The sequence below is a fragment of the Aethalodelphis obliquidens genome, unplaced genomic scaffold, assembly GCF_003676395.1.
Source record: "Aethalodelphis obliquidens isolate GAN/ISIS:26980383/991018 unplaced genomic scaffold, ASM367639v1 scaffold19, whole genome shotgun sequence".
In the NCBI taxonomy this organism is placed as follows: domain Eukaryota; kingdom Metazoa; phylum Chordata; class Mammalia; order Artiodactyla; family Delphinidae; genus Aethalodelphis; species Aethalodelphis obliquidens.
Genome location: NW_020837963.1, coordinates 16,945,180 through 16,967,705, shown reverse-complemented (window position 1 = coordinate 16,967,705; position 22,526 = coordinate 16,945,180). Strand labels below are relative to the sequence as shown.

At 40.6% G+C, this 22,526-nt stretch overlaps 1 pseudogene across 2 annotated transcripts; it reads left to right on the top strand.

Annotated features, from left to right (window-relative positions):
* Positions 1-88: 88 nt before the first annotated feature.
* On the top strand, positions 89-3,048 carry LOC113626814 (zinc finger matrin-type protein 2 pseudogene; annotated as a pseudogene). Of its 2 annotated transcripts, none has more exons than XR_003435295.1 (2): positions 89-929; positions 2,139-3,048. The product of XR_003435295.1 is annotated as a zinc finger matrin-type protein 2 pseudogene, transcript variant X2 (transcript). The 2 variants fall into 2 exon arrangements; XR_003435294.1 differs by having other exon boundaries at positions 89-1,911.
* The last annotated feature ends 19,478 nt before the right edge of the window (positions 3,049-22,526 follow it).

Below are 22,526 nucleotides of genomic sequence, written 5' to 3'. Positions count from 1 at the left end.
GGAGCATTCCGTCGGTGTCTCGGTGTTCCATCCCGTGCGCCCGCCCGCTTGGCCGCCACCGCCCCCCCCCCCCCCAAACACACACACACACGCCCTCCCCGCCTGGGTCGCGGGCGCCGAGCGCAGGCCCCGCCCACTCCCCCGCCTCACCCCGGCGAACCCGCCGCGTAGCTGGGCTCATTGAATATTAATCACGCGCCGGCAGCGGGAAGGCGGGAGACAGGCAGGGCGGGAGCTCCTCGGCGGGCCTCATGAATATGCATCACCTGCATGACGGCATTCCAGGCGGAAGAGGGGAGAGCAGGAGGGCGGCGGTGAGGCGGGGCTTCAGGGTAAACAAACGGGACGGCGTACGAGGGCGGGGCTGGGGGGGGGCAGTTTCCCAGGAGGTTCCGGCGCGAGCCTCAGAGAGGGGGAGGCAGAGACGACAGATGCGCGCGGTGCACCTTGGGAGTTGTAGTTCCAATGCGCGGACGGGCATGTCCGAAGGAAACGTGGTGAACTACAAGCCCCAGAGATCCTTAAACTATGCCCCTCCTTTCAGCCAGCCGTGTGCCCTGAACAGTGGGTATTCTGCCCTCTGCTGTTGAACTCCGTGCCCGGGAATGTTCTTGTTCATTAACTTGTACTTAGCCCGCACACTCCCGCTTCCCAGAAGACTTTCGTTTTCCCGGCTAATTGAAAGAGAGGGCTTTGAAGGGACTCTAAACGGTACAAAGGTCCCCAGCCTTTGGTCTTCACCTCCACCACCCATTGAACGTGCTTAGTGGAAATCGTGCAGCCCCGACCCGATCCTCCAGTTCCTACATCTGAGAAGGAAAAAGGCAAAGGGCTGAGATCTCATTTTTCCCTGTTGGTCTGAAGGTTTGAAGTAACTTAATGACACAGAAAGCGATGGAAAGTAGAGGAAACGCTGGAATGGAGACACGGTGGGATATGAGATGGGCTGGTCCTGTATGTTCTCTCTTAACGCCTTCCCTTGTTTCTTCTTTCAACATTCAGAAAAAGTTATACTCTACGGCTACAATGTTATTCGTGGTCTGAAAAGTTGCACTTTCTTGTCAGTTGAAACAATATTGTAGGCTAGATTAGAATAGCATACTATTTAAAAGAATTTAGTAAAATTTTTAATTTAATTAATATTTCCCCACATTGTTTTAGAAATCTGGATTTTCACATTTGAGACTTTTTCAACTTTATACTATCCAGGGCCTGCCTTAACTTCAACAAAGTTACTAAACTTGAGGGTGAATTGGGGGTGAGGGGTTTGAGGAAAGACGAAGGAGAGAGAAACAGAGAAACTGGAACTTGTACCTGAAATAACAGAAACTAGTAAGGGCAGGGAAAGTTGTACTTGGGTTATCTACACAGTTTCATTGAAGAGGAATGGAGGAAGTTACAGGACCAAAAAATATATATTTATCTTGATTCTTGAAATTCCTGAAAATGATTTTTTATATTTTTCTTTTGAAGTATTACCTCTTGGTCTCATGAAACAAATGTTTATTCCATTTCAATTCAATCAACAGCACAGAGTTACATTTTTAAAATTAGGAAGAATGCAAGTTCTCCCAAGAGACATAAGATAGTCAAGTCAATTAATTTAACAAATAATTATAAACATATTATATGCCAGGTACTCTGTTACAGCAATTGAATAAATCAGACACTGTCCTTGCCTTCACAGAGCTTATAGATTAGCAAGAAAGAGGTTCAACAAGTGAGAGGGATGTGGACGAGGGGAGAATACTGGGTGCCATGGAGGAAGCAAAAATAAAACAAGAGAACTGACCTAGTCTAGGGAGTCCAACAATAGAGACCTCACTTTGGATGAAATTTTCTGGAACAAATGAAGCTGAGTACTTGCTGAAGGCTAAGTCTCTGAAAGAAAGTAAAGAGGCAGAGAAAGAGGTAATGATCTTGAAGATGAATTTCAGCTGCCTAATCCATATGTACCTTGAGTAGCACAAACTATTCTAGAAATGAACAGTATTTTAATTTAGCCTTACTTTAATAAGGTTAAAAAACAAAGACTATGTTAAATTTCAGCACCAAAACACGGACTATTTACATTTCTTTATATTTTTCAGTTCCTTAGCTGATTTCCTATAAACCTCTTTAATTTTTTCTATATTAAGAAATATAGATTCACTTCGCAGTGAAGATGGCATCGGGCAGTGGGACAAAAAACTTGGACTTTCGCCGAAAGTGGGACAAAGATGAATATGAGAAGCTCGCCGAGAAGAAGCTCACGAAAGAGAGAGAAAAGAAGGATGGAAAACCAGTGCAGCCAGTCACGCGAGAGCTTCTCCAGCATCGGGACTCCAAGGTGGACCTGGAATCCAAACTTGGGAAGACAATCGTCATTACCAAGACCACCCCACAGTCTGAGATGGGAGGATACTATTGCAATGTCTGTGACTGTGTGGTGAAAGACTCCATCAACTTCCTGGATCACAGTAATGGAAAGAAACATCAGCGAAACCTGGGCATGTCTATGCGTGTGGAATGTTCCACTTTGGATCAGGTGAAGAAACGTTTTGAAGTCAACAAGAAGGAGATGGAAGAGAAGCAGAAGGATTATGACTTTGAGGAAAGGATGAAGGAACTCAGAGAAGAGGAGGAAAAAGCCAAAACCTACAAGAAAGAGAAACAGAAGGAGAAGAAAAGGAGGGCGGAGGAGGACTTGACATTGGAGGAGGAAGGTGAGATGACAGCTGTGATGGGCTTCTCTGGCTTCGGTTCCACCAAGAAGAGTTACTGAGGCTTTCTATGCTTGGCTTTTTGCCAGGCCTAACTTTGTGTGTGTGGGCGTCATCTTTCGGGAGGTACTGGGGAAAGTCCTTAAGAGTGGCAGCCGGGAGGGCTAGAGGGTGGGTGTTTGTGGTTTCCCTCTACCTTGGGAGAGAGCACAGGATGCAACGGAGTGTGCTGTGGCATGTTCCTTCAGCCTCAGTATTTCACTGGAGACAGAGGACCTCTGATCATCTGAGTTCCCAATAAAGAAAAACCACCTCTTCTGAGGCTGCTTTCCCGAAAAAAAAAAAAGAAGTATATATCAATTCTCATATATCTGCTTTCTAGAGTTATTTTTATTTAGCTAATGTAACAAACTCAAGGGAAGTTTGTTCTAATCAGAAATTCTGTCACCATTGGCCCAATGTCCATCTGCATCCTAAGAAATCATAGCACTGTCTCAATAGGCTCTGAGTCTTGTTTAGTTTTACACAATCACCACAACTCTCGCCTTTTTATCCTCCAGGAACTGTATTTACCCCTTGACGTTATTTGTAACCAAAAAGCCTCCTCCAAGGGGGAAAACGTAAAGAAAAAGCATTGGTCAGAGAATTCAGTATACAGAGTATTGGAGTGGGGAGGGGTTGAAGAGTCTTCATACACACCTGCCAGACTTGGTATGAGGGATTACTAAATTAGGAGGAGAAAGGGAATAATGAATTATGTTCAAGTATCTCAACATGAAGAAAAAGGAAGTACATTCCAGCCTCAAAAAACAGTGGGTCCGGTCTCCCCTGGTGGCGCAGTGGTTGAGAGTCCGCCTGCCAATGCAGGGGACACGGGTTCGTGCCCCGGTCCGGAAGATCCCACATGCCGCGGAGCGGCTGGGCCCGTGAGCCATGGCCGCTGAGCCTGCGCGTCCGGAGCCTGTGCTCCGCAACGGGAGAGGCTACAACAGTGAGAGGCCCGCGTACCGAGAAAAAAACAAAAAAAACAAAGAACCGTGGGTCCTTTTTTTGTGGGCAGGGGGAGAATGCAGATTATAATTTTTACACAGAGAAACTATTTCAGGCATAGTGTCTATAATCTAAAACACATCATATTCCATTGTATCCAAAATAATAGAAATCAGAGCTTAGGGGAGAGCAGAAGACCAAGAATCCACAGTGTGATCCATCCCTGGTTCCACCTCCAAACACCTTCAGTAAAGTCACTAAACTTGGGGCTGAGAGGAGAGAGAGAAAGAAATGAGAGTTCATAAAAATAGACAGTGCCCTGAACACCAGATCAACTGGAACCTCAGAGTTTTAATAATAGACAATGATAAGGGCAATGAAACTTGTACTTGGAGTTTGCTGGTATCATGGAACATCATCCAGACTGTCCGAGCCAACCCACGCCGTACAATTTCTCTGAATAAGAAAAGGATTTCAGTTAAGGACAAATGTTTTCTAGACACCCATGAAATCGCGGCTTCTCCTACTTAAAAGTGGAGTGGGGAATAGGCCACTATCTTGAAACCACATAACTCACAAATGCCCCCCATCCTTTAAAATGTTCCAAATGTACAATCTGATACCACATTTCTGACTAGCCACACTTTTAAAAGAACCACATCTTCAAATGCTAAAAGATAATCCCGAAAAGAAACAACAGATGTAAAAGTTGCAAACCCTGAGCCAACTTGTTAAAATATTTTCACAGCTAAGTATAGAAAAAGAGAACATAATTTTCAATTTACTGCCACAGTTTATTTTATGCCATGTGATTTATAACTGACTTGCTGTGTTTTGCATCTAGGTTAATCCTGTTTGCATCCTTAGATCCAAGATAAAAGAAACCATCTTTGGAATTTTTTTTCTAATATAAGCAGTTGGAATTTTAATGGAGGCATGAATTGATAGCAGGATTGGTTTCAGTCTGAATTGTAAAGGGCTCAGCTGTGTCCAGAAATAAACTCAGAAAGATGCAATATACAATGTAATACATTTAGTTAGTACATTATGAGCAAGGAATATAATTATAGTTTCACATTTCTATATCCCTTGAGCTACTAGTGGTTTACCATCCCTAAATTGCTCACTATTTACTCATTCATTTTTACTATGAGGGACCCATTTAGCAAATTAGTACTCTAGTGCACTAAATGGGCCCCAGGTGGCCAAACAGAATTCATATGTTCCCTACTCACTGACAGGATGAGACCGTCTCAGCTCTCTAAGTCCTCTCCCTTCCCTCACAAACTTATCATCTGAACTCTATCAAGAGCTTAGATTACCACTATCATTTTAGGTAGTCTATTTTATAGATATGGCTTGATAACTTTTCAGATTTTAGTGCACACTTTTTTATCCTGTAATTCTTTGTCTCTTTCTCATTCCTCACATCCTGCCTCACAGAAATAAACGAGATGTGTTTGTCATCACAGCAATGAAGTATTAGACCAAAAAATAGAGGCCATGTAATCCCACCACTTCCAGTAACAATATAAATTACCTGGAACATTCATTCAACAAGTATTTATTAAGCTTTTATATGTAGGCACCATTTACACTCAGTAAATAGTAGAGACAAAAATACCTGCCCTAAGAAAGCTTACATATAGGCATTGTCATTTTTTTTTTAAGCTTTAGTTAAAATTGACCTACTTTCTTCTTTCGTATAGATGGTTCTTGTTTCAGGCAAATGGGATATATGAAAATCTAGCTAGGGACTTCCCTGGTGGTGCAGTGGTTAAGAATCCACCTGCCAATGCAGGGAATACAGGTTCGATCCCTGGTCCAGGAAGATCCCACATGCCACGTAGCAACTAAGCCCGTGTGCCACAACTACTGAGCCTGTGCTCTAGAACCCGTGAGCCACAGCTGTTGAGCCCATGAGCCACAACTACTGAAGCCCACGCGCCTAGAGCCCATGCTCTGCAACAAGAGAAGCCACCACAATGAGAAGCCCGCCACTGCAACAAAGAGTAGCCCCTGCTCTCTGCAACTAGAGAAAGCCTGCACTCAGCAAAGAAGACCCAACGCAGCCAAAAATTAAAATTAATTAATTTTAAAACAAAAGAAAATCTAGGTATGTAAATTATATATTAGGCTATAAATATTTCTTTGTTCTTTCTCTTATATGAATTCATCATAAAATTGTTTTAAATATTGGGCTCCTATAATATTAATACATTTAAAATATATTAATTGTAAAAACTGACTTATGCCCAGCTTTTAGAAATCCATTTTGGGTTCTAACAAGTGCCTTATACCTCTTTCCATCAAGATTCATGTCTAACAAATATCCTTCCTACATCATCCCAAAGCATTTCCCCCTGAATCTTCCATGACTAAAAATAGAAAAGTATCCTCCAGATGACTCCCCTATACTTATAGTCATTAATTACACCCTGAAGAATCAGCGTGGGAATTCTCTTTTTTGCCCCAAAATAGATTGTAGGAGACACACTTAACCCCTAGAAATCCTGCTCTTTTCCCCTCTATTTCCCACCAAATCCACTGGGCTGGACTCCTAGATATATTTGTTTCTTAGGGCTTCCATAACAAAGTACCATGAACTGGATGGCTCAAACAACAGAAATTTATTTTCTCAAAGTCTGAAGGCTGAAGTCCAAAATCAAGGTGTTGGCAGGACCATGCTCCCTCTGAAGGCTGAGGGTTGGGTGGAGGGATCCTTTCTTGCCTGGTCCAGTTTCTGGTAGTTGCCAGCATTCCTTATCTTGGAGCTGCATTACTGCAATCTCTTCCCTCTGGTGTCTGAGATCACAAGGCCTTCTCCCTGTGTCTCTGTGTCCAAATATCCCTCTTCTTATAAGGATACCAGTCTTTGGATCAGGGCCCACTCTAATCCATTATGATCTCACCTTAACTTGATTGAATCTGCAAAGACCCTATTTCCAAATAAGGTCATATTCTGGCGTTCCAGGTAGATGCCAATGTTGGGGGGACACTCCATCCAGTACACTAGATGTCTTGTATCGCTACGCAAGAGTGACAATCTGAAATTTATCAGACTTCTAGATTTCAGGGATTAGTAAAATTCTTCCCCCCGTCCTGCCTCCCCGAAAAAACTGATGTCCAAACTAAGGTTATTTACTTTTTACTCACTCATCTAAATATTTTTGAGTCTCTGTTTTATGTCAAGCACTATGCTAGGAATTGAGTGTATGATAGTGAATAAAACAGTTGTAAGCACTGCCCTCAAAAACATTTTAAACTATAAATACCATAAAAATACATTTAACGCAGAAAAAGTAGGAAAGACAAATCTCAGCATAAAAGGTTCCCTTTAAATTGAACAAAATTAATTTTATGAAAAACTTTTTACTGTTTTGTTTTTCTTGCCTTACCCCAGATCAAGAAAAATCCCATCTCAAGCCAGTACCACATCTCAGGCTTGGCATTTGGGAATCACAGTGGTAGAGTTTGCAAAGAGGTTCCATCTCTAGTGCTCCTCTGTTCTGTAGCCAGTAATGGATGGTTATGGTAAACACAGAGCTGTGACTTTCAGGAATTTTATAATTTAAAACCATCTGCTGCCAGATGGATCAAAATATTACCAAAAAAATGACCACTGCACCAGTGCCATAGCATATGTATAATCTTACCATACCTCTAGTAAAAATGGGATGCCAGGAAAATCAGGCAGAGGGGATCACGCTCAGGTAGGTATATTAATAGTCAAATATAATGATGGTGACAATGGCAGAATAACATTCTCAGTCTTCTACACATTCCATAGTTTGAAAGGTGGCTTCATGTAATATTTGGAGGAATTTAATAATATATAAGTTTGGAAGTCAGAAAGTCCTCATTATGGTCCTGGTGCTATACTAACTAGTTAACTATGACCTTGGGAAGGCATCTGACCTTCAAGAAGGTGTCAGTTACTGATTTATGAAATGAAGGAGTTGAACTAGTGTCTCTAAAAAATCTCTCCCAGCTCAAAAAACTTCTGATTTTTGGCTGAAGGCAAAATTGTCTAAATTGGAATATTGGCAAATGTTTTCGTTAGTTACAAAGCAGAGGTCTTCACATTTAGATGATATTAATTTGAAATAAGAAGGCTCTCAAGGCTGCTTCTTGCCATTCAAAAGAATTTTTAATGTATTTAAATAACAGCTGGATTATTCTGACATTTAAGAAAACTGCTGGGTTTTCAGTCCTTTGAAATATAAATTTCTCATGAATAGGAGTCAATCCACGACAACGAGATCCACAGCTTCAGATTTCCAAACTCCAGGGTCTTTATCAGTTTTCCCTTTTATGGTCACAAGTGGGTAGAAATCTCATTAGCACAAAGTAAGTTCAGCTCACAGAATCTAGAACATCCCCCCAGTGCACCAGGAGACACAGACAAGGATGCTGATAGCAGCAGCAGTTCACAATGCCAAAGCCTGGGATCAGCCCTAATGTCCATCAACTGCAAAACAGGTAAATAAGTGGTAGCACAGTCCTACATTGAAATACCAACACTACAACAGCAATGAGTAAAATTATTACAATGCTAGGCGATATGAATGAATCTTTTTTTGAATTTCTGAATTTTATTTTTTATACAGAAGGTTCTTATTAGTCATCAATTTTATACACATCAGTGTATACATGTCAATCCCAATCTCCCAATTCATCACACCCTCACCCCCACCACCCCCCACCGCTTTCCCCGCTTGGTGTCCATATGTTTGTTCTCTACATCTGTGTCTCTATTTCTTCCCTGCAAACCGGTTTATCTGTACCATTTTTCTAGGTTCCACACATATGCGTTAATATATGATATTTGTTCTTCTATTTCTGACTTACTTCACTCTGTATGACAGTCTCTAGATCCATCCACATCTCAACAAATGACCCAATTTCGTTCCTTTTTATGGCTGAGTAATATTCCATTGTATGTATGTACCACATCTTCTTTATCCATTCGTCTGTTGATGGGCATTTAGGTTGCTTCCATGACCTGGCTATTGTAAATAGTGCTGCAATGAACATTGGGGTGCATGTGTCTTTTCGAATTATGCTTTTCTCTGGGTATATGCCCAGTAGTGGGATTGCTGGATCATATGGTAATTCTATTTTTAGTTTTTTAAGGAACCTCCATACTGTTCTCCATAGTGGCTGTATCAATTTACATTCCCAGTAAAGTGAAAGAGGGTTCCACTTTCTCCACACCCTCTCCAGCTTTTGCTGTTTGTAGATTTTCTGATGATGCCCGTCCTAACTGATGTGAGGTGATACCGCATTGTAGGTTCGATTTGCATTTCTCTAATAATTAGTGAAGTTAAGCAGCTTTTCATGTGCTTCTTGGCCATCTGTATGCCTTCTTTGGAGAAATGTCTATTTAGGTCTTCTGCTCATTTTTGGATTGGGTTGTTTGCTTTTTTAATATTGAGCTGCATGAGCTGTTTATATATTTTGGAGATTAATCCTTTGTTGATTCGTTTGCAAATATTTTCTCCCATTCTAAGGGTTGTCTTTTCATCTTGTTTATGGTTTCATTTGCTATGCAAAAGGTTTTAAGTTTCATTAGGTCCCATTTGTTTATTTTTGTTTTCATTTCCATTACTCTAGGAGGTGGATCAAAAAAGATCTTGCTGTGATTTAGGTCAAAGAGTGTTCTTCCTATGTTTTCCTCTAAGAGTTTTATAGTGTCCAGTCTTACATTTAGGTCTCTAATCCATTTTGAGTTTATTTTTGTGTATGGTGTTAGGAAGTGTTCTAATTTCATTCTTTTACTTGTAGCTGTCCAGTTTTCCCAGCACCACTTATTGAAGAGACTGTCTTTTCTCCATTGTATATCCTTGCCTCCTTTGTCATAGATTAGCTGACCATAGTTTCGTGGGTTTATCTCTGGGCTTACTATCCTGTTCCATTGTTCTATATTTCTGTTTTTGTGCCAGTACCATATTGTCTTGATTACTGTAGCTTTGTCTGAAGCTACAGTCTGAAGTCAGGGAGTCTGATTCCTCCAGCTCTGCTCTTATCCGTCAAGACTGCTTTGGCTATTCAGGGTCTTTTGTGTCTCCATACTAATTTTAAGATTTTTTGTTCTAGTTCTGTAAAAAATGCCATTGGTAATTTGATAGGGATTGTATTGAATCTGTAGATTGCTTTGGGTAGTAGAGTCATTTTCACAATATGATTCTTCCAATCCAAGAATGTGGTATATCTCTCCATCTGTTGGTATCATCTTTAATTTCTTTCATCAGTGTCTTATAGTTTTCTGCATACAGGTTTTTTGTCTCCCTAAGTAGGTTTATTCCTAGGTATTTTACTCTTTTTGTTGCAATGGTAAATGGGAGTGTTTCCTTAATTTCTCTTTCAGATTTTTCATCATTAGTATATAGGAATGCAAGAGATTTCTGTGCATTAATTTTGTATCCTGCTACTTTACCAAGTTCATTGATTAGCTCTAGTAGTTTTCTGGTGGCATCTTTAGGATTCTCTATGTATAGTATCATGTCATCTGCAAACAGTGACAGTTTTACTTCTTTTCCAATTTGTATTCCTTTTATTTCTTTTTCTTCTCTGATTGCCGTGGCTAGGACTTCCAAAACTATGTTGAATAATAGTGGTGAAAGTGGATATCCTTGTCTTGTTCCTGATCTTAGAGGAAAAGCTTTCAGTTTTTCACCATTGAGAATGATGTTTGCTGTGGGTTTGTTATATATGGCCTATATATGGCCTTTATTATGTTGAGGTAGGTTCCCTCTATGCCCACTTTCTGGAGAGTTTTTATCATAAATGGGTGTTGAATTTTGCCAAAAACTTTTTCTGCATCTATTGAGATGATCATATGGTTTTTCTTCTTCAATTTGTTAATATGGTGTATCACATTGATTGATTTGCATATGTTGAAAAATCCTTGCATCCCTGGGGCAAATCCCACTTGATCATGGTGTATGATCCTTTACTGTGTTGTTGGATTCTGTTTGCTAGTATTTTGTTGAGGATTTTTGCATCTATATTCATCAGTGATATTGGTCTGCAATTTTCTTTTTTTGTAGTATCTTTGTCTGGTTTTGGTATCAGGGTGATGGTGGCCTCATAGAATGAGTTTGGAAGTGTCCCTTCCTCTGCAATTTTTTGGAAGAGTTTGAGAAGGAGGGGTGTTAGCTCTTCCCTAAATGTTTGATAGAATTCACCTATGAAGCCATCTCGTCCTGGACTTTTGTTTGTTGGAGGATTTTTAATCACAGTTTCAATTTCATTACTTGTGATTGGTCTGTTCATATTTTCTATTTCTTCCTGGTTCAGTCTTGGAAGGTTATACCTTTCTAAGAATTTGTCCATTTCTTCCAGGTTGTCCACTTTATTGGCATAGAGTAGTCTCTTAAAATGCTTTGTATTTCTGCCGTGTCTGTTGTAATTTCTCCTTTTTCATTTTTAATTTTATAGATTTGAGTCCTCTCCCTCTTTTTCTTGATGAATCTGGCTAGAGGTTTATCAGTTTTGTTTATCTTCTCAAAGAACCAGCTTTTAGTTTTATTGATCTTTGCTACTGTTTTCTTTGTTTCTATTTCATTTATTTCTGCTCTCATCTTTATGATTTCTTTCCTTCTGCTAACTTTGGGTTTTGTTTGTTCTTCTTTCTCTAGTTCCTTTAGGTGTAAGGTTAGATTGTTTATTTGAGATTTTTCTTGTTTCTTGAGGTCGGCTTGTACAGCTATAAACTTCTCTCTTAGAAGTGCTTTTGCTGCATCCCATAGGTTTTGAATTGTCATGTTTTCATTGTCATTTGTCTCTTGGTATTTTTTGATTTCCTCTTTGATTTCTTCAGTGATCTCTTGGTTATTTAGTGATGTATTGTTTAGCCTCCATGTGTTTGTGTTTTTTACATTTTTTTCCCTGTAATTCATTTCTAATCTCATAGCATTGTGGTCAGAAAAGATGCTTGATATGATTTCAATTTTCTTAAATTTACTGAGGCTTGATTTGTGACCCAGGATGTGATCTGTCCTGGAGAATGTTCCGTGCACACTTGAGAAGAAAGTGTAATCTGCTGTTTTTGGATGGAATGTCCTATAAATATCAATTAAATCTATCTGGTCTATTGTGTCGTTTAAAGCTTCTGTTTCCTTATTTATTTTCATTTTGGATGATCTGTCCATTGGTGTAAGTGAGGTGTTAAAGTCCCCCACTATTATTGTGTTACTGTCAATTTCCTCTTTTATAGCTGTTAGCATTTGCCTTATGTATTGAGGTGCTCCTATGTTGGGGTATATATATTTATAATTGTTATATCTTCTTCTTGGATTGATCCCTTGCTCATTATGTAGTGTCCTTCCTTGTCTCTTGTAACATTATTTTAAAGTCTATTTTATCTGATATGAGTATTGCTACTCCAGCTTTCTTTTGATTTCCATTTGCATGGAGTGTCTTTTTCCATCCCCTCACTTTCAGTCTGTATGTGTCCCTAGGTCTGAAGTGGGTCTCTTGTAGGCAGCATATATATGGGTCTTGTTTTTGTATCCATTCAGCAAGCCTGTGTCATTTGGTTGGGGAATTTAATCCATTCACGTTTAAGGTAATTATCGATATGTATGTTCCTATTACCATTTTCTTAATTGTTTTGGTTTCTTTTTGTAGGTCTTTTTCTTCTCTTGTGTTTCCTACTTAGAGAAGTTCCTTTAGCATTTGTTGTAGAGCTGGTTTGGTGGTGCTGAATTCTCTTAGCTTTTGTTTGTCTGTAAAGCTTTTGATTTCTCCATCAAATCTGAATGAGATCCTTGCTGGGTAGAGTAATCTGGTTGTAGGTTCTTCCCTTTCATCACTTTAAGTATATCATGCCACTCCCTTCTGGCTTGTAGAGTTTCTGCTGAGAAATCAGCTGTTAACCTTATGGGATTTCCCTCATATGTTATTTGTTATTTTTCCCTTGCTGCTTTCAACAATTTTTCTTTGTCTTTAATTTTTGCCAGTTTGATTATTATGTGTCTTGGTGTGTTTCTCCTTAGGTTTATCCTGTATGGGACTCGCTGTGCTTCCTGGACTTGGGTGGCTATTTCCTTTCCCATATTAGGGAAGTTTTCCACTATAATCTCTTCAAATATTTTCTCAGGTCCTTTCTCTCTCTCTTCTCCTCTGGGACCCCTATAATGCGAATGTTGTTGCGTTTAATGTTGTCCCAGAGGTCTCTTAGGCTGTTTTCATTATTTTTTCTTTATTCTGTTCCACAGCAGTGAATTACACCATTCTGTCTTCCAGGTCACTTATCCATTTTCCTGCCTCAGTTATTCTGCTATTGATTCCTTCTAGTGTAGTTTTCATTTCAGTTATTGCACTGCTCATCTCTGTTTGTTTGTTCTTTAATTCTTCTAGGTCTTTGTTAAACATTTCTTGCATCTTCTCAATCTTTGCCACCATTGTTTTTCCGAGGTCCTGGATCATCTTCACTATCATTATTCTGAATTCTTTTTCTGGAAGGTTGCCTATCTCCACTTCTTTTAGTTGTTTTTCTGGGGTTTTATCTTGTTCCTTCATCTGGTACATAGCCCTCTGCCTTTTCATCTTGTCGATCTTTCTGTGAATGTGGTTTTTGTTCCACAGGCTGCTGGATTGTAGTTCTTCTTGCTTCTGCTGTCTGCCCTTTGGTGGATGAGGTTATCTAAGAGGCTTGTGCAAGTTTCCTGATCTGAATGAATCTTAAAAGCATGTTGAGTGAAAGCAGCCAGACAAGCAAGATACTAACCATATGATCCCACTTATATCAAGTTCAAAAAAAGCCAAACTAATCTACACGTTTTAGGGATAAAATTTAGGTGGTAAAATTGAAATGAAAGGAAAAGGAAGTAAATAACTAACACAAACCAACTAGGTGGAAGCGAGTGGGTTGTGACTGGGAATAGGGCACGTGGCAGGGGAAGGGGGTGCCTGGGATGCTGACAGTGTCCTGTGTATTGACCTAGGTAGGTACCTGGGTCTCTGTTTTTTAAAAATGGGTTCAGTCGTATATTTGTGTTTTATATACTTTCCTGTTTGTGTTATACTTCAGAACAAAGTTTCGTTTTTGTTTTTTTAAGATCAACTGTATGGTTTTGTTACAATCTGAATTTCTACGTTTTGTTGATAATTAAAAGTTTAAAGTTATGTTAAGTTTCCCACCACTTAATTCATTAAAATTTTATTTATAATTTAAAACAACTGATAAATTAAAACTCTAATGTAATTTAAGAAAGAACTTTAAATTTTACTTATTCTAAGAGTAATGAGTTCATTATAGAAAGTTTGCTCAATATTGAAAACCATAAAAATGCAAGGATGAGCCAAAAAATCCAATGACCCAAAGTTATTTTCAAATATTTCCTCATAGCTTTTTTCTCTGTATTTTAATGGAGTAGAGATCATAATGTCATTACATTTTCTATCCTGCTTTTCTCACTCAAAGCTATGCTATAAACATGAAAAAATTCGCCATAATTTAAATATCTAGACAAAAATGCATCGTTTTGGAGAACCATTATTTAAGCCCTCTATAAAGAGTGAATTAATGATCAGGTAGGCCATGCTGGCCCTCAGAATTTTATGCTATTTTTTGTACTATTCTACTTGTGGAAATAAAAATATGGTTATAGCCGATTTTGCCACAGTCATCCTTCCTTATCTCCCCATCCTTCAACCACAATTTAGCAACACATAAATCGGGGAGCGTCTGAAGTCCTTTTTAGATGAGCTTGTGAGGAAGTGGAAATGAGGAAACATTTACCAAGTGCCTATAACATGCCATGATGGGGTGGCCAGATATAGCAAATAAAATACAGGACACCCAGTAATTGCAATATTTGGACATACTCATATGAAAAAAAATCGTTATTTATCTGAGATTTGAATTTAACCTGGTGTCCTGTTATTTTAGGTTTACGGTTAGGGCACTGCCAGGCCTGGCATGTATATTTTCTAATTTAATCTCTTCGACCCCTTTTAGAGTTCTATATGGTTCTCATTGTAAAGAAGAGCTCAGAACGGTTCAGTATCTTTTCTAAGGTCACAAGGCTAGAAAGGGGCAAATTAAGGATAGAAACCCCAGCTTTATGACACCAAGATTAGGGTTACGAATTTGGTGGACTATGTGCTAGACCTAGGGTCATATGGGTGAGAGAGGGTGTTTTCGGTTTTCATTGTTGCCATTGTTTCTTTTTTAAAATTGCTCATCACTCCTTTGTACTGTTATGTTAAAGACGAGTACTAATTTTTAAAAAAAATGAGAACTGGACCCAGGTGACAGTGTCAAGTTACTGAACATCATTCGAAAACGCAGTCCAGGAAAAAGAGGCTTCCCACTGACACACCTCCTCCCGCAGCCCTTCCCCACCATTGTACTTTCTGAGGACAAATAAGTCAAGTGAGACTGTTTCATTTCAGTCGCTCTTAGAAACCCCAGGAGTGTTGGGTATTTTGGTGTTTTTTGTTTTTGTTTTTTGGTCGCACCTTGAAGCATGCAGGATCTTAGTTCGCCCATCAGGGATCAAACCCATGCCCCCTGCAGTGGAAGGGCAGAGTCCTAACCACTGGACCGTCAGGGAAGTCCTGCATATTTGTTTCTTGACGGGCTTTTTTGTCATGTTTGTTTAAATATGAAATAAATACTGTAATCAAAGGGCAAACCTTCCAGAACTGGTTCCTCTGGAGCCTGAGAGGACACAGGACCACAGTGTAAGTTATCTTCATCCTCTCCCATCCAGGGCCAACCCCAGCCCCGCAGCGTGGCCCCAACCAGGGTCCTAGAACAACCAGAATTGTTTCTCTTGATTCTCCTCATTGATGCCTTTTAGCCTTACTGCTCCCCTTCCCAACACACGCAGATTCTTTCCAGACAAGCCATTTGGCGAAACCCGCAGATACACCACTTCTCTTGCATAGGAGGTGGAACTCCCCAGGCCCATAATGAGGACGTGCCAGTGGGGGCAGTGTTGGAGGAGGGGGGTACAGGAGACAAAGTGGAGCCGAAACAGGGAAAAATGACCAAGTCCCAGCCCCCTGCTGTGTTCCTGAGATCCCCATGGAGGTGGCTCTTGTGACAGGCCCAGGTGAGTTATGAGGTACCATACCACAAAATTAATTTGAACTCTCCCACATTTCACTCTGGAAAACTGTTTGACAATATCTATTATGGCCAAACATATGCCAAATTCCACTCCCAGGTATGATCCCCAAGAGAAATGAGTAAATATGTCCACCAAAAGATAAGTACAAAAATAGGACTATGTATAGCATCTTCATTCATAAATAGACAAAAAAACTGGAAAACAACTCAAATGTCCGTCAACAGGAGAATGGTAATAAATTGTAGCTTATGACTATACCATGGAAGTAAAAAAGAGCACATTACTGAAACAGGCAACAACAGGGATCAATCTTAAAGACATTATGTTGAACAGAAAAAGACACAAAAGAACACATATCGTATGACTCCTGTATTCGAATCAAGTTTAAGAATAGGCAAAATGGGCTTCCCTGGTGGCGCAGTGGTTGAGAGTCCGCCTGCCGATGCAGGGGACACGGGTTCATGCCCCGGTCCGGGAAGACCCCACATGCTGCGGAGCGGCTGGGCCCGTGAGCCACGGCCGCTAAGCCTGCGCGTCCGGAGCCTGTGCTCCGCAACGGGAGAGGCCACAACAGTGAGAGGCCCGCGTACCACAAAAAAAAAAAAAAAAAGAATAGGCAAAAGTGTGAAATAAGCCAGTCACAGAAGACAGAAACGGTATGAATCTGCTCATACGAGGTCCCTGGAATAGTCAAATGTATAGAGACAAAGTAGAGTGGTAGTTGCCAAGTGCTGGGGGCAGGCAGGGGGGAATGGGGAGTTGTTATTTACTGGGTACAGAGTTTTGAGTTCTGCAAGATGAAGAGAGTTCTAGAGACTGGTTGCATGGTAATGTCAATGTACTTAACACTTAAAAATGGTTAAGATAGTAAATTCTATGTTATGTAATTTTTTTTAATTTATCTTTTTTTTTTTGGCTGCATTGGGTCTTCATTGCTGCATGCGGGCTTCCTCTAGTTGCGGCGAGTGGCAGCTACTCTTCATTGCGGTGCACGGGCTCTAGGCACACAGGCTTCACTGGTTGCAGCACGCAGGCTCAGTAGTTGTGGTTTGCGGGCTCTAGAGCGCAGGCTCAGTAGTTGTGGCGCTCGGGCTTAGTTGCTCTATGGCATGCGGGATCTTCCCGGACCAGGGATGGAACCCATGTCCCCTGCATTGGCAGGTGGATTCTTAACCACTGCGCCACCAGGGAAGTCCCTATGTTATGTACATTTTAACACAATTTTTAAGAAAAGAATAAACAAAACTAACCTGACAAGTCACAACAGAAGTTCACCTTGGCCTGGCACACTGACTGGAGGGGACTTCTGGGCTACGGATAAATATTCTATTTCTCAGTCTGGATTGTGGCTTGAAGATGTGTAAGTTCATAGTACTTTATGCATAATCTTGTAATAAAAGGCTTTGTCTTTGTTTAAGACACAGGAACATTGGATTTATCTAACACATTCATTACATAAAACTCTGGGCTCTGGTCATGCAAGATAGGAGACAAGGGAGTGCTAGCAGGATAGGCGGGCCCCGGGAAGGAGAAAGCTGGGTGAATACATGGAGACAACGTGAAAACTGGCAGCAAAATCTGGAAGAAGAGTAGAATGGCATTTACTTGGAACTCTGCCCATGAGTCTTAATTTCTACACTTTCCTTGTAAGATAAATGTTCTGTGCAAAAGCACATGGACCAGAACCTGTCTCTCCTCATTTGAGCTCCATGTGAACGTACAGATCTGGACTTAATCTGAGTTGTACTTATTAACTCTGGGCAATACAGTATTATGATGCAAATTGTGATGGTCCAGTTATGCAGATTAACTCATTCAAGAAAGTCTGACTGAGCACCTAGTATGTGCCAGGCAGTTTGCTAAGTACGAGGAATACAGTGATGGCCACATCATACATAAGACCTTCCCCTCTTGGATCTAATGGCTTTGGAAGAAGAAATGCCCACCTGCCAAGCAGCATTGCTCCTACAACAGTAGATGCACTCGGGACCTCCCTGGCGATCCATGCTTCCAGGGAATCCAAGATTCCATGCTTCCAATGCAGGAGGTTTGATCCCTGGTGGGGGAACTAAGATCCCACATGCTGCACGGCCGAAAAATTTTTTTTAAAGTAGATGCACTCAACTCTTCATCAGGAATCAACTTCTGAAACTGGAATTTGTTCTCTCCTTTAGAATCACGTAATCTGGAAATGGAAAGAAGGATGGAGGCAGCAAAGACAGGAGGGAAGGAGGAGAGAAGGGAGAAAGGAGCAGACTATTCCACTGAATTGGAATATATAATAATATATAAAGTTTTTAAATTAAAAAATAGGAACACAAAATCTGATAATACAGGGGTTTTTTGCCTCCAGAATATTTTGAAGAATGAACATTTTCTCAAACCTTTTTTGTATTCTGAAGGTTGATACTAATATTCACACAGATTTTCTAGAATTATAACCTACTTTGCTTCTGGTACTTAAAAGTATTCAATATAGAAACCTAACTGTGAAATTGATGCATGTTGATTTAAATCAGGCAAAGGGCACCGAAGGATAATAGAGTGGGAAAGCTCGTATCTGTACTTCCCCTACTCAAATATAAGTACATAAATACTATTATAGCCAAAGTTGATTGATAAGATTTATAGTGACTAGTGATACCAAAATAAAAAGGGAGGAAAAAAAACAAGTTTTGGTTAATGTATTTAAAAATTTTTTTAAGGTTGGAGGCTCATAATCCATGACTGAAAGACTCAAGAAACTACATAGTATTTCTAGAATAAATAGTAATTAATTTATAGTATATTATGGGGTCTGCAGTCTATTTCAGTTCTATTTTAAATTCATTACACTTGCAAAATGATCATAATTTTTGTATAGAACTGAACACAAACAAGCTTGATTTATTTGTTAATATTGCGGGGGAATGGGAGAGGCACTTTCAAATGAAAAAAATCTCAAGCCCATCACACACACACAAAAAAAAAAAATGGAAGGAAAGAAAAACTGATAAAACTCTAGCCACTGTATTTTTTTTTTTTTAATTTTTGGTTGCCTTGGGTCTTAGTTGCTGCACGTGGGATCTTCGTTGAGGCATGCAGGATCTTTCGTTGCAGTGCGCAGGCTTCTCTCTAGTTGTGGCGTGCGGGTTTTCTCTCTCTAGTCGTGGTGTGCAGGCTCCAGGGCGCGTGGGCTCTGTAGTTTGCGGCACGCAGGCTCCCTAGTTGAGGTGAGGGAGCTTAGTAGTTGAGGTGCGCGGGCTTAGTTGCCCCGAAGCGTGCGGGATCTTAGTTCCCTGACCAGGGATCGAACCCGCGTCTCCTGCATTGCAAGGCAGATTCCTTACCACTGGACCACCAGGGAAGTCCCACCGTTGTACTTTTATATACATAATAAGACAGCTTGTATTAAATATATATCTAAAGGTCTATTATTTTTTCCCAGATTAGTCATTTTCTAATCCAAACTTTTTTCAGGTTGGACTATAAACAAAGAATAGATGTGCCGCAAAAACAATTCCTTGTACCTTTATAGCACGTTCCTGTTGACAAAGCATTTTCATGGACATCACCACGCGATTCTCCCAGCAAGTCTGGGAGGTAGATAAATGACAAACATCATCAGGATACAGGCGGCTCTGATTAGGTGCTCCCAGTCACAGAATTTGAGGACAAAGTCTCTGAAATGAAAGAATTACTGAAAGTAGACATTTGTAGAACTAGTCCATACTAAGATGTAAATATATTGCTCCGGAGACCTGAAAACTAGCCAAGTTCAATCGAAGTGATTACAGTGTACTGCAACCTTGCCAACTGTGTAGTAATACAACTGCCTGAAGACGGATGTTTTAGGAGGACTGTTATAATCTGAAGGGAGCCAAAGAATAAGAATTGACCCATATTGTCCAGGAAAAAGACGTTCTCCTCAACAATGGAGGTAAGCACACATTGCTCTGGGAGCATCGGTAAAGATCCTTACATCAACCTAGAAGGGAGGGCTGGCAGTGGAGGAAGGCTTCCTAGAAGAGGTGACGCTGACCTGGGTCCTTGGGGACAAGGGGAATTAGTCATATCAAGGGAAAGGCGTCCCAGCAGAGCATACGGCTAACTTGCTGTGTGGTTTCTTTCTCTGGATTTCACTTTCTCATCTAGAAAAGTCTATGATCCCTTGACTCAGTTTTTTTTTTTTTTTTTTTGGCTGTGTTGGGTCTTCGTTGCTGCGCTCGGGCTTTCTCTAGTTGTGGCGAGCAGGGGCTACTCTTTGTTGCGAAGCATGGACTCTAGGGCATGCGGGCTTCAGTAGTTGCGGCACGTGGGCTCAGTAGTTGTGGCGCATGGGCTTAGTTGCTCTGCGGCATGTGGGATCTTCCTGGACTAGGGATTGAACCCGTGTCCCCTGCACTGGCAGGCAGATTCCTATCTAGTGCGCTACCAGAGAAGCCCCCTTGACTCAGTTTTTCATGTTGGGTGACCAAGTGCACCAATAAAAAATCAGAAATCATCCTGCTTGTGGCCAAAAATAAAGTTCAGTCCCCTTGTGGCTTCTCATCCAGTAAAAACCATAAAAGGCACTTCAATGCACATTTACCCATTAGTAGGAAGATATGTCTTTACATCTTCTCTTTCCAATTTGCTAACACAGAAGTGCAATGTTTGTTCAAGACCCATCTCAAAGAATGATGAGGTCCCAGTCATTCGAGGACAGCACAAAAGTCAGTAAACTGGCCAGGTAGTCCAGATGTGCAAGAAAAACATGTCATTTACACTGAATGTGTGCAGCACAATTTAGCAGGACAACTGTCTAACAGTCCTACTGTCCATGTGTACCTTCACCACAGAAACTGGTTGTCACCGTGCTGAACCTGGGCAAAGACCAGGAAAAGACCAAAGAGAAATGTTAAAGGACAAATATAAGGAAGAAACTATTGAGAAAAAGCATTCATAAAGTCATCTTCTATACAACTTCTATGAATAACGAGACCAAATTCTGGCTAAAGAAAGCAGACTGAAATACTCATTTAACTCTGATCTCTCAAGAAATCTCACAAAAAATGGTAGCGGACTTTAAAAAATGAGAGATAGATAGATAGACAGAAAGATGAAGAAGGATGGCAATAAAATTTTGGAAGCTGAAGACCTGAAGCATGAGTGGCATCTGAGTTAGCAGAACAAAGAAGAGGAATTGTGAGGCAGCAGAGGGGAAAGCTGAGAGGAAGCCTCCTTTGCAGTGCAGAACTTCCTAAAGACATAGGAACATGACCCCGAGCTCTTCTTGAAGGGAGTAGAGGTGGGACTTTAAAAGAGGAGGTTGCCAATCCCTTTAGGAAGCAGTGATATCGCTAGGTCTCCTGTAACCCTCGCCTTCCCTCTGTGAAACTGATTGCACTTCAGAGTTTATTCTCTGGAAAAAGCAGGTAAAATAGAGAGTTCTGGGACAGGGGACACTAAGCCCAGTTAAAGGTGGGATTAAAGCAACATTTTACAAGACAGGAAAAATAGTCTTAAAAATACTACCTTACTCAGCAGTATGCACGTACATAGTCAAAAGAACTGTTGAAAGTTGGTCTAACCAAAATTGTGATTTAAGTATTTGGGGAGGATGCATGACAGAGAGTGCAAGCGTGTGTGGTGATGGTGAGACAGATGATGCCTAAAAGGGAAAAATGCAAGAAGGAGCAACACAGACAGGTTATTTGTGACAAGGAGGAAATACCCTCCCGCCAAAAAAAAAAAAAAAAAAGCTAAAAGGATTGAAAGCATTTGCTTTTAGGGAGAAGGAAATGGGGAGCACGGAACTGCCAGGTTACGAAGGTAAAACTCTTTGATTCATTAGGTATAACATTGATAAAAATTAAGTTTTAAAAATCAGAAGGGCCATATTTTTTGCTGGAAGGAAGGAAGAAGGGAAATAAGTTGGATTTAAAATCAAGTTGCAGTTGCAGGAGAAGCAAGATATTCAGGCAATCAGAGCTCAGGAGTCAAGACAAGGTTTGGAACAGAGATTTTATAATTATTTAGACTGGAAGAAAATTAGCTCTATAGGAAATAGGTCCTGAGAAAAAAAGAGAAGAGGCCTTGAAAACAAACATTTTGTAAATGCCATTTACAGTGTCAGTGGAGGAAGGGACTCCATTGAAAGATCAGCCAAGAAAACCAAGGAAAACAGGAGTTTCAATAAGGCGGGGGGGGGGGGGGCGGTTTAATCAAGGTCAAGTGCTCAGGGGGTCAAAGAGGCCCAGACCATTAGAATTAACAATGAAAAATTTCTAAAGAGGGTACTCTAATCTAAGGATTATGTTCACACCCTTTAATGAGCCTTAAATTTAAAAAGGGTTTTGGGTTTTGGAAGGATCTTGTGTTTTTCCAGGACACCACACAATGACTGTGACCCTGTTTTCAGTAAGTACACAGTTGTCTTTCATGGGGCAGTCACATAAGCCCTGCATTAATAAGAAAGTGAATCTTAGGGCATATTGTCATTAGCAATCCCATACAAAACCCTGTCCCTGTTTTGTTTCCCACACAAGGGATGGCATTGTCTGTGTCAGAGACGAGCATTTGAACTGAAGTTCACGGCTTGGCTGGGCTCTTCCTTCTGGCCGCACTTCCCTGGTGATCGGCTGCCTGTCCCAGGCTACAGTGTTATGACGTCCCAAACAAGATGAAAGCACAAGAAAACTAACCAAATGAAAGTGCTTTTCCTTGTTGGTGCGTCAAAGGCTACCTTCAAAATAACCAAACGTTACGTTAAATCTCATCTTAG